The sequence below is a fragment of the Hemitrygon akajei genome, chromosome 3 (assembly GCF_048418815.1).
Source record: "Hemitrygon akajei chromosome 3, sHemAka1.3, whole genome shotgun sequence".
Lineage (NCBI taxonomy): Eukaryota > Metazoa > Chordata > Chondrichthyes > Myliobatiformes > Dasyatidae > Hemitrygon > Hemitrygon akajei.
In genome coordinates, this window is record NC_133126.1 from 84098372 (window position 1) to 84111906 (window position 13535).

At 40.1% G+C, this 13535-nt stretch overlaps 1 protein-coding gene across 8 annotated transcripts in view; it reads left to right on the forward strand.

Moving 5' to 3' along the window:
• Nucleotides 1-13535, forward strand: part of sipa1l1 (signal-induced proliferation-associated 1 like 1) — a 379448-nt gene that overhangs the window by 306507 nt on the left and 59406 nt on the right. The window lies entirely within an intron of this gene.

Below are 13535 nucleotides of genomic sequence, written 5' to 3' on the forward strand. Positions count from 1 at the left end.
ATGAGAACATGTTCAAGAATGCAACACTCATGCTAGGGCTCATAACACAATGAATTTTAATCCTGTGGTGTGTGGTGCCTTCCATTCTCACTTCATTTTGTTGGATTTAGTGTTATTTTATTAGGAGTTTAAAAGGAATAGAAGATACTTGCAGGAAGTATTACAACTAATGTACATGCAAGAAGCATCTAATAGCTTATGCAAACTAAACAGAATCTATGACTCAGTAATAAATCAAGTAGAAGTGTTTGCAAAGAATTTGTGACAGATTCCAAACGGTGCTTAATCTATGGTGGATAGAGTCTCATTAGTGCTAAAGTTAATTGTTGCAACCTTGGGAAAGATACCAAATTGTCAAGGATACAGTACTTAACTAGGGGGCGTATGTGTCTTTGTTTTTGTGTGGCTATGTAGATTCATGGTGAAAATGTGATATGGTCCAGTTGTAAGGACCTCTTAGATCAGGGGTTCCCAACCTGGGGTCCATGGCATAACCAAGTTACACACAGAATATACTGGAGGAGCTCAGCAGGCCAGGCAGCATCTATGGAAAAGAGTATAGTCGACATTTCAGTCCAAGACCCTTCATTGCTCTGTATAAAATCTGGGTGACACCCACTATAGTAAAATCATTGTAATGGCAATGAAAATGAGAAAATGTTCAAGAATGCAACACTCATGCTAGGGTTCAAATGATTAAACGATATTAAACTATTCTGATGGATAAATCTTGAACAGAATAGCAGGGGAATCTCTATATCCAGTCCCTATATACCTCTATCCCTGACCAGGAAGATCTCAAAGCTCTCCGCTTCTTTTTGGATACGTGACACTTCTCACGCTTTGAATTTTTTCAATGATTTTAAGTTCCCTGGCCCCCACCGCCTTATTTTCACCATGGATGTCCAGTCCCTATATACCTCCATCCCCCACCAGGAAGGTCTCAAAGCTCTCCGCTTCTTTTTGGATTCCAGACCTAACCAGTTCCCCTCTACCACCACTCTCCTCCGTCGAGCGGAATTAGTTCTTACTCTCAATAATTTCTCCTTTGGCTCCTCCCACTTCCTCCAAAACAAAGTTGTAGCCATGGGCACCTGCATGGGTCCCAGTTATGCCTGCCTTTTTGTTGGCTTTGTGGAACAGTCCATGTTCCAAGCCTATACGGGTATCTATTCCCCTCTTTTCCTTCGCTATATCGACGACTGCATTGGCGCTGCCTTCTGCACGCATGTTGAGCTCGTTGACTTCATTAACTTTGCATCCAACTTTCACCCTGCCCTCAAATTTACCTGGTCTATTTCTGACACCTCCCTCCCCTTTCTTGATCTTTCTGTCTCCATCTCTTGGAGTTGGCCTATCTACTGGTATCTACTATAAGCCTACAGACTCTCACAGCTACCTGGACTATTCCTCTTCCCACCCTGTCTCTTGCAAAAATGCTAACCCCTTCTCACAATTCCTCCGTCTCTGCCACATCTGCTCTCAGGATGAGGCTTTTCATTCCAGGATGAAGGAGATGTCTTCCTTTTTTAAACGAAGGGGCTTCCCTTCTTCCACCATCAACTCTGCTCTCAAACGCATCTCTCCCATTTCCTGCACATCTGCCCTCACCCCATCCGCCCACTACCCCACTCGGGATAGGGTTCCCGATGTCCTCACTTACCACCCCACCAGCCTCTGGATCCAACGTATAATTCTCTGTAACTTCCACCACCTCCAACGGGATCCCGCTAACCAAGCACATCTTTCCCTCCCCCTTTCTTCCTTGTCCATTCATCCCCCCATCCCTTCCTACCGATCTCCCTCCTGGCACTTATCCTTGCAAGTGGAACAAATGCTACACCTGCCCTTACACTTCCTCCCTCACCACCATTCAGGGCCCCAGACAGTCCTTCCAGGTGAGGCGACACTTCACCTGTGAGTTGGCTGGTGTGGTATACTGCGTCCAGTGCTCCCAGTGTGGCCTTTTATATATTGGTGAGACCCGACGTGGACTGGGAGACCGTTTCGCTGAACACCTACGCTCTGTCCGCCAGAGAAAGCAGGATCTCCCAGTGGCCACATATTTTAATTCCACGTCCCATTCCCATTCTGATATGTCTATCCATGGCCTCCTCTACTGTCAAGATGAAGCCACACTCAGGTTGGAGGAACAACACCTTATATACCGGCTGGGTAGCCTCCAACCTGATGGCATGAACATTGACTTCTCTAACTTCTGTTAATGCCCCTCCTCCCCTTCTTACCCCATCCCTGATATATTTAGATTTTTCCCCTCCCTTTTTTTTTCTTTCTCTCTTTGCCTATCACTCTGCCTGTTCTCCATCTCCCTCTGGTGCTCCCCTCCCCTTTCTTTCTCCCTAGGTCTCCTGTCCCATGATCCCTTCCCTTCTTTAGCTCTGTATCCCTTTTGCCAATCACCTTTCTGACTCTCAGCTTCACCCCACCCCCTCCGGTCTTCTATCATTTTGCAATTTCCCCCTCCCCCTCCTGCTTTCAAATCTCTTACTATCTTTCCTTTCAGTTAGTCCTGACGAAGGGTCTCGGCCCGAAACGTTGACAGCGCTCCTCCCTATAGATGCTGCCTGGCCTGCTGCGTTCCACCAGCATTTTATGTGTGTTGCTTGTCCATGGCATAAAAAGGGTTGGGACCTAGATGGAAGAGATCCGAAGATTGGCCGTTTGGACAATGTATACAATATTGGGAGCCTCTGCTTATTATGCTGTATGAATAGGGAAGGAAATGGAGGAAACCACATATCCCTTTAATCTGCATTTTAAGTCACTTCAAGCAATAGGCATATTGCAGCAAAATTGATAGTGTATCATGATGTATCATGAATTTTTATAAGGATAATTGGGGTTTTCTACCTCCTGGCAACTGATATTTGGACGCATATGTTAATTTAGCAATGTATCTGAATTTGGTGTTTCAATCAATTCACATTCTTCTTCCATTTTCTGTAGTGGAACCTTTTGAAAGGTTGTTGATAACCTGCTGGTGTTTTCTGCCATAACCTGGCAAAAGGCTTGAATAAATTCCTTGATTGCTTAGGAGGCTATTCAAAAGACATGCTGTGTAGTGCTTGCAATTCCATCCACTTGTACCAGTGAAAATAGAAAGTGGGAGTGCTCAGCAGCATAGAGAGAAAAACATTTCAGAGAAGTGACTTCTTGTCCTGACAAGAAGTTAACTCTGGTTTTTCTCTCGGCCTGAATACTGCTCAGCCTGTTGCTTCCAATATTTTCTTTTTTTTAAATTCCAGGTTTGCACCATCTGGAGTATTTTAGTTTTTGATTTCTGCCTGTTCAACTTGTGTTTCATGGTACCCCTCCACGGTCATCCTTCTGAATTGAACCTCCAAATTGAAGTTGAAGGATGAAATCAGTTGAATCTTTTTTTTAAAAAAAGTATGTGGGGAATTGATTAGGTTCAAAGTAAATTTATTATCAAAGTGCATACATGTCACTATATACAACCTTGAGATTAATTTTCTTGTGGACATGCTCAATAAATCTATAGAATAATAATCAACAGAATTCATGAACGACTGCCCAACTAGGGCATTCATTCAGGCTGCAGAAGACAACAAAATGTGCGAATACAAAAAGAAAGAAATAATAATAATAAATAAATTAGAAATAAATATTTAGAACATGAGATGAAGAGTCCAAGAAAGTGAGTTCTCAAAATTGTGGGAACTCTTCAATGATGAAGATGAGTGAAGTTATCCCCTTTAGTTCAAGAGACTGATTGTTGAGGGGTAGCAACTGCTCTTGAACCTGGTGTTCTGAGTCTTGAGGATCCTGTACCTGGCAGCAGTGAGAAGAGAGCGTTTTGGGGGTCCCTGATGATGGATGCTGCTTTCCTGCAGCAATGTTTGATACAGATGTGCTCAATGGTGGGGAAAGCTTTACCCCTGATACTCGCTTTTTTAAAAATTTCTCACCCAGACTATTTTTTCAGTATTTGCCCCTAAAAAGCCTGCAGAAGGATACTTTGTGCTGTTTACAGGACCAGTAAGAAATTGATTGACTATCTCATTGTGGTTCATGAGGTCCTGTCACAGATAACAACAAGCCACATTTGAATGAGCTCAGTCAATGGCTGTGAAGCACTTTGGGATGTTCTGAGTTATGAAAGGGACATTGTAGTGTTCCACAGAAAATAATAGAAATAATCAAAACACGTTTGTCAAACTGAGCTGATAATGGTAGTACTGAATAAAAAGAAAGCTTCAATAATGGTAGTTGGAAAGTGAGAGAAATGGGGATAGCTGCCACCATTGACAAGGATAGTGTGCTGAATGGAGTGACAGTGCATGTTACAGTTTGAAAATAGAGACTCCGGCTCTACTAATGTGTTTCAGCAGGTCTCAGGTAGGCACTGAACAAAAACTGTATGTATTATGTCCTTGAAATGTCTGTTTATTCACTTCAGTAATTACTAGCTCATAGTATTCACTTCAAATTACTTTCACATTAAGGATTACTTTGCAACACTGGAATACAAGCCTTAAATGGAAATAAATCACAAATGTTCATATATGCTAGTTAACTGAAACTGACAGATACTGGTGACAATCACTGAAGCACGCAGTAAAACTCTTAGTGAGAACAGACAAGTTGAAGTTATTAAATTGCAACTGGGAAATTGCATTTTTTCACCGTGGATGCCAGCTGACTTCCAACATCTTCAGCTTTTGCTTTGGCCTTCTTGAGACGGAGCATGAAATGATACAAAAAAGATGAACAAAAATTACTAAGACAGGAAAAATTTTTGAGTGTCATCTTTAACTTCTCCCTGTTTATCCTTGTGGTTGAAAGAACCCTAAAATTGATGCATTTGTTGAAGCTGGTCTCAGTAAAAACAACAGTTGAGATAGAAGTTGAGGAACAGTTGGGGAAAAAAATAATTAGTTCTTTTGTTCTTTATGCTTTTTCAGAATCAGTACCAGGTTTAATATCACTGGCATATATCATGAATTTTTTTGTTTTGCGGCAGGAGTACATAATTTAAAAAAAAAACTGTTGAAGCATTGGATGTGGACCTGAGAGATTACTGGTAATCACCAAGTTGCAGTGGGAAAAGTTGACCCTATTGAGAAAAGGGCAACAAATTAAGTTCAGCTGGATGGAATTAAACTTGCTTTGAATTAAGTCAGTTGCAAGCATAATCTTTGCTTTAGGTTTGTTGTAGTTAGCTCTTTATTATCCTAGAGCCATTTAAAAGTGCATTAGTGCCAGAACTCATTGGAGACATAACTGTATGGTTATAGCAGGAAATGAATTGTCATATACAGTGACTATAAAAAAATTATTCACCTCCCTTGGAAGTTTTCATGTTTTATTGTTTTACAACATTGAATTACCGTTTAGCTTTTTTTGACACTGATCAACAGGAAAAGACTCTTTCGTGTCAAGATGAAAACAGATCTCTACAAAGTGATCTACATTAATTACAGATATAAACTAGTGAAACTGAGACATCTTTTTTTAATTTATTAGGGAGAGACAGAGAGGCTGTGGTATGTTGAATTACTGGGTGAATGAGTAGTCTTTGGAGTACTGCAAGTCTGTGTCTGTTGATGTTTTGCTGCACGCTTGAGTGCTCGGTGGAGGGTGCAGATGCTTTTTTTGGTGGTGGGGGAGGGGAGGTTATTACTTTGCTGCTGCTTATGCATAGGAGGGGGAGCCGGGGGTGCTTTGTGGTTCTAACTTATAACTGTCATTCATTCTTTGGGGCACACCTCTGTCAGGAGATAGATATAAGAACATTTCCAAGTCACTGAATATTCCTTGGAGTACAGTCAAGTCAATCATCAAGAAGTAAAAGAATATGGAACAGCTATAAATCTGTCTAGAGTGACTGTGCAAGAAGTGGACTAGTGAGATAAGCCACCAAGAGGCCTACGACAACTCTGGAGGAGTTACAAACTTCAGTGGCTGAGATGGGAGAGACTGTGCATACAACAATTGTTACCTGGGTGTTTCACCTGTCGCAGCTTTATGGGAAAGTGGCAAAGAGAAAGCCTCTGTTAGAAAAAACTCATGAAATCTCAGCTAGAGTCTGCCCGAGGGCATGTGGGTGACTCTGAAGTCAGCTAATAGAAAGTTTTATGGTCTGATGAAACCAAAATTTGAGCTTTTTAGCTATCAGAATAAATGTTTGGCATAAGCCAAACACTGCACATCATCAAAAACACACCATCCCTACTGTGAAGCATGGTGGTGGCTGTATCATTCTGTGGGAATGGTTCACTGCAGCAGGCCCTGGAAGACTTGTGAAGGTAGAGGGTAAAATACAGCAAAATACAGGGAAATCCTGAGGAAAACCTGATGCAGTCTGCAAGAGAACTGCGACTTCGGAGATTTGTTTTCCAGCAAATCAATGACCCGAAATGTAAAGCCAATGCTACATGGGACTGGCTTAAAAACAACAAAGTTAATGTCCTGGAGTGGCCAAGTCATAGTCTAGACCTCAATCCAATTGAGAATTTGTAGCTGGATTTGAAAGGGGCTCTGCACCCACAATCCCCATGCAATCTTACAGAGCGTGAGCAGTTTTGTAAAGAAGAATGGGGAAAATTGCAGTGTCCAGATATGCAAAGCTGGTAGAGACCTATCCACACAGACTCAAGGCTGTAATTACTACCAAAGGCGCACCTACTAAATACTGACTTGAAGGGGGTGAATTCTTATGCAATCTATTATTTTATGTTTTATGTTTGTAATTAATTTGGATCACTTTGTTGAGAACTATTTTCACTTTGACACGAAGAGTCTGTTTCTGTTGATCAGTTTAAAAAAACACCAAATTAAATCCACTGTGATTCAATGTTGTAAAATATTAAAACATGAAAACGTCCAAGGGGCATGAATACTTTTTAATAGGCACTGTATAGACTCAGCTTCATGAGCTTAAAAAAAGGCATATTTGTTTTAAAATTTAATTTTGTTTGAACTTTCATATTAGTATTAGGTTATTGCCATACAGTCCACTTTTTTTATCTCACTGATTCAGTGAAACTTCAGAATCAGGTTTATTATCATTGACCTATGTCATGAAATTTGTGGTTTTGTGGCAGCAGTACCATGCAAGACATACATTGCTATGCATTACAAAAATATATATATAATTTGAAAGGGGAATAACAAGGTAGTGTTCATGGTCTTATGGACTGTTCAGATATCTGATGGCAGAGAGTAAGAAGATGTTCCTAAAACGTTGAGTGTAGGTCTTCAGCCTCCTATGCATCCTCCCTAATGGTAGTAATGAGAAGAGGGCATGTTGCAGACTGTGAGGGTCTTTAATGATGAATGCTGTCTTCTTGAGGCACCACCCCTTGAAGATGTCCTATATGGTGGAGATGGTTATGCACATGATGGAGTGACTAAGTGTACAAACTGCAGCCTTTTGCAATCCTGCACATTGGAGCCGCCGTACTGGGTGGTGCAGCAACCAGTGAGAATGCTCTCCGCTGTACATCTGTAAAAGTTCGTAAGAGTCTTTGCTGACATAACAAATCTCTTAAAATTCCTACTGAAGTGGAGCTGCTGTCATGCCATCTTCATGATTACATAAATGTCTTGGGCCCAAGATGGATCCTCTGAGATGTTGATACCCAGGAACTTGAAGCTGCTCACTGCTTCACATAGGACCCCTAAATAGGTGTGTATTCTCCTGACTTCCCCTTCCTGAAGTCCACAATCAATTCCTTGGTCTTGCTGATACTTAGTGCAAGGTTGTTTTGAGACTGCTCCCTGGATAATATAAACTTATTTGTTGAAATTTTAGAAAAGGTTCAAAGGTTAATTTTATTACTAAGTATGCACGTACAATACTACTTTGATATTTTTCTTCTTCTTCAGATGGCCATGAAATGTAGACAAACCATGGCTGTTGTCAGAAATAAATTAATTATGGCATTGATTTCAAAAACCATCCTTCTAACTGTTCTGTAGTCGAATATATCAATGCAACTTGCAGAAGCACTTCAGATGCCCAGTGCAAATGTCAGCGACCTGCAGCAAAGAATTTTTTACGTAAGGTTGGTGTGGGATGATCTTTGGCACTTCTACCAGATATCAATCTTTTTCTAAAAGCTCATCCATGAATTCCTTTGCTTTTAGACAAAATAGAATAATAGTGGAAGGTGGAAGATCTTACACCCAATGAATCTTATTATTTCTATTTAAAGAACCTATCTTGGTAATGCAGAAAACTTAAATCTCCATGCTTGGAATATGGTGCCTAAGGCTCCATGCCATAACACAACTAAATACTCATTATACCAGTAGTGAGTAGATAGATAAGTGGGGAAGTGAACAGCTAAACCAAGTCAATATCATTCTTGCCAAACATGAAATCGCCATTTAATAAGAAGCAGGAAATGTGGCTTATTTTATTCTATTTGAATGGTATTGATAGTATTATCATCTGACACTCATTCTTGGCTAGAGTAAGTTAATTCTGCTCTGACAGAAATTTAAAGCCACAGTCTTCGGGGTCAGTCAAATTTAGTTTCATTAAGTTATAAACAGGATAAAGTATTTCAAACAAAAGTCATCAAATTGATTGGCTTGTCTTAATAACTGTTCAAATGTATTCCAAGGAGCACGGAAGCAATCATTTTTATGAATCCTAACATCATAGTAAATGGAGAAAGTGTTTGCGTAATCTAAGAGATTGGAGTGTAAAGAATCTTAAGTTTTGACATGTTATAATTAAATTGAATGAAGTGTGCTGAATGAATAATAAATGAATCTGGCTGGGAAAAGCTACTTTTACGTATATCTTGAAAAGTAGTATAAATGGTGATTTATATTATAATTGGATTTCCAGGGTAGTAAGCACATTGAATATAAACATACTTTTTTCCCTTTGGAGTAATGTATTATTCCTGAAGATGACTTTGCTGAAATTTAGCTGTGTTAATATTTTTTAGTTTAGACCGTAAGACATAGGAGCAGAATGAAGCCACTCAGCCCATTGAGTCTGCTCCACGATTCCATCACTCTCAACCCCATTCTCCTGTCTTCTCCCCATAACTTTAGATACCCTTACTAATATAGAATCTATCAGCCTCCGCCTTAAATACGCCCAATGGCTTGGCCTGCACTACCATCTGTGGCACTGAATTCCACAGATTCACCACCCTCTGGTTAAAGAAATAATTACCGTACTCATCTCTGTTCTGAATGGATGCCCTTCAACTCTGAGGCTGTGCTCTCTGGTCCAAGACATCCTCGCCACATCTACCTTATTTAGGCCTTTCAATATTTGATAGGTTTAAATAAGATCTCCCCCCCCGCCCCCCCAAAACCCCCAGCCAATCTTCTAAACTCTAGCAAGTGTGAGCCCAGGCTTATCAAATGTTTCTCATGTTAACCCTTTCATTCCTGGGATCATTCTCGTGCACTTTTACTGGACCTTCTCCAATATCAGTACATCTTTTCTTAAGTAAGAGTATTGTTCACAATACTCCAAGTGCAGTCAGACCAGAGCCTTATAAAGCCTCAGCATTATATCCTTGCTTTCATATTTTAGTCCTCTGGAAATGAATGCTAACCTTACATTTGCTTCCTTACCATCAACTTAAACTACAAGTCTTAACCTTTAGGGAATCCTGCATGAGGACTCCAAAGTCATTTTGCACCTGATTTTAGAATTTTCTCCACATTTAGAGAACAGTTTATTCCTTTATTCCTTCTGCCTGAGTGCATGAACATGTACTTCTCTACACTATATTCCATCTGCCACTTCTTTGCCCATTCCTCCAGTCTGAGACCTTTGGCTCGCACCCTGCTTCCTCAACATTAACTACCTGCCTCTCCAACTATCTTTGTATCGTCCACAAACCTGGCCACAAAGCCATTAATTCCTTCATCCAAATCATTGACGTATAATGTGAAAGGAAGCAATCCCAACACCAACCCCTGTTGCATAACACTAGTCACCAGCAGCCAACCAGAAAAGCTCAGCCTTTTTTCCTACTCTTTGTCTCCTGCCAGTCAGGCAATCTTCTGTCCATGCCAGTATCTTTCCTGTAATACTATCTGCCTTTCGTCCTGTTAAGCAACCTCATGTAGCACCTTGTCAAAAGCCTTCTGAAAATCCAAATAAACATCCACTGACTTTCCTTTGTCTATCCTGCCTGTAAGTTCTCTGAAGAATCACTCTGAAATCTCATCCTCAGTAATCAAACCCAACATCTTTCCAGCCACTATAGTCAGACTAACTCTAATTTCCATTCTTCTGCCTCTCTCCTTTCTTAAAGAGTGGAATAACCGTTGATGTATTCTAGCCCTCAGGAAGCATTCCAGAATCTATGTGATACTTGAAATTTCATTATGAATGCCTTTACAATCCCTTCAGCTACCTCTTTCAGAACCATAAGGTATAGTCTATTGGTCCTAGTGACTTATCTACTTTCAGACTTTTTAAGCTTCTGAAGCACTTTCTCCTCAGCTTTGACATTTACTTCCAGCCCCAACACTCTCACATTTCTGGCATTCTGCCCTCCATAGAGAAGACTGACGCAAAATACTTATTCAGTTTGACAGCCATTTTTTGGTGCTCTATTGCTACCTCTCCTGTGTCATTTTCCAGTGGTCCAATATCTGCTCTTGTCTCTCTTTTACTCTTTATATATCGGGGAAAACATAATTTGTGTCCTCTTATATTATTGGCTAGCTTACCAATATTTCATCTTTTCTTACTTTATTGCTGTTTTAGTTGCCATCCTGTTTGTTTTTAAAACATTCCAATAATTTTTGCTATATTATATGCCCTCTTTTTAGCTTAAATGCTTTCTTTTTTGTTTTTTGCACGACATTATCTGACATTCAGTAAAATAATCTTGAGGGTTATTTACTTCAAATAATTGACTATTTTAATTTTAACGAATAATATTTTTACATTCACCTTTTCATTCCAAAAGAAATTTCCAATCATACAAGGCCTTGGCAGAAATTGGAATTAATATGAATGAAGAAATCTATCAAAGGTTATTTTTTGTTTGTTGCTAAGGATTATGTAATATCCCAAGCAAACCTATTTTTGAAATGTTTAACAAGAACAGAATGTTTATATGAGCAAGTTCAGTAAACACTTTTATGGTGAGTGGTTACCATTTCTGAGCTCTCTAACAACAAAATACTCTTGACCTGTGTTTTGTTTTGGTCAGAAGCCCAGAGAAATGCTTCAAATTTGCAGAATTTAATGGGAGCCATCTGCTGTTTTAAAGCAATCAGGATGGTTTTAACCCTTTGGTAACAACTTAGAAAATGGAAAAGGAGTTTATGATGTAGTAGAGAGGTGGGGCACTAATTATTTTTTGATCCTTTCCATAACTCAACTTTGAAATGGATTAATTAAGCTTCATTCTTTTCTCTTAAAATCTGTTTTTTGATGGAACTTGAACAGATCACCGGGTGAGGTTAGACACATATTTTTGGGGGTTCATGTATTGCAGTGTGGAGATAGAGATTGCCTGTGTTTGTTTCTCAGATGAGGCTTGCTGACAGCAGTGACTTCCACTTGCCTCAAAAAGCGAGTGGACTAGGCGCTATATTTGTTTAAGAAGGCTGGACAGCCTGAAGGCTTGTGATGACATCTAAAGCAAACATTGTGAAGTATTTTACTATTTGTCTACTTTTTGGTGTATGTACATTTTGACTTTGCAGTATGTTTATCATTTTTCAATGAAACCCATATGAAATGCGGGATACAAGAGCAGGAAGGTTAGGGTACATCTATATAAACCATTAGTTTGGCCACAGCTGGAGTACTGTGTGTAGTTCTAATTGCTATAAAATATGAAGCATGTGATTCCACTGGAGAACGTACTGAGGATAATTGCCAGGTAGTCATTTGGAATGCAACTTTTCAGTTATGGCAAGGTTCAGGATAGCCTGGGCTTGTTTACTTTGGAGTGGAGGAAGCTGGTTACGATAAACAAAACTTTAGAGTATGCTCAGGATGCACAGCGAGAAACTCCCCTGCCATCCATATCCAGATAGCAGTGATTTAAAGCAAGGTTTAGAAAATTTGAGAAATAATTCTTTTTACTCAGAATGCAGTTGGTATCATTTAGTAGGATTGCAAGTCTATCCAGTGAAGGGATGTTGTGTATGGAAACATAACTGCAACCTGGTCCACTCATATTTACTCAGGCAGTGCATTACCTCTTTTTGTTTCATCAGATGAATACTAAGTGTTTCTTTCCTGCTCGATATTAAAGGATTGATTATATCTCAAATAGCTGACAGCAAGTAGTATTTGGCCTACCTGGTGTGCAATAAACTGAAACATAAACCACTTTATGCTTTATTTAATAAAGGAAATTAGTATTACCAAAGCTGCAATAAACTGAAATCAGATCAAGCAACAATAATAGTTGGATGCATTTTGACCTTCTACTCAGATTCATTTGGTCCATTTCTAGCACCTCCCTTCCTTTCTCGATCTCTGGAGTTGGGTTGCCTACTGATACCCTTTCTAAACCTACTGACTCTCTCAGCTATTTTCACTACACTTCTTCCCACCCTCTGACTTGTGAAAATGCGATTCCCTTTTCCTAGTTCCTCTGTCTCTACCGCAGCTGTTCCCAGAATGCGCATTTCCTTTTTAGTATATCGGAGATGATGTCTTCCTTCAATAAATGGAGTTTCCTCCACCATTTATGTTGCCTTCAGCTGCATCTCTTCATTTCTCGGACAGCCACCTTCACTCCACTGCCCTAAGAAGGATAGTCCTTCCCTTGCCTGCCACATCGTGAACCTCTGCATCCAGCACATTGTTCTCCACAACTTCCACCATCTTCAACGGATCCTACCACCAAACATACCTTCACAGTGATTGCTCTCGCAGTCTGATTCCCTTGTCTGTTCATCCCTCCCCACTATCTCCGTCCTGGCGCATATCCTGCAAGCGGAAGAAATGCTTTCCACCTCCTTCAACTCCATTGAGAGACCAAAACAGCAGTCAGAATCAGAATCAGGTATATTATCTCTGGCATGTGTCACGAAATTTGTTAACTTAGCAGCAGCAGTTCAATGCAATACATAATATAGGAAGAGGAAAAATATAATAATAAAATAAGTAAATCAGTTACAGTACATGTATGTTGACTAGATTAAAAATTGTGAAAAAAACAATATATATTTAAAAAATGAGGTGCTGTTCACAGGTTCAATGTCTGTTTAGGAATCGGATGATGGGGGGGAAGAAGCTGTTCCTGAATCGCTAAGTGTGTGCCTTCAGGCTTCTGTATCTCCTACCTGATGGTAACAGTGAGAAAAGGGCATTCCCTGGGTGCTGGAGGCCCTTAATAATGGATGCTGCCTTTCTGAGACACCCTGAAAATGCCCTGGGTACTTTGTAAGCTAGTACCCAAGATGGAGCCAACTAAATTTACGACCCTCTGTAGCTCCTTTCGGTCCTGTGCAGTAGCGCCCCACCATACCAGACAGTGATGCAGCCTGTTAGAATGCTCTCCACAGTACATCTATAGAATTTTTTGAGTGTATTT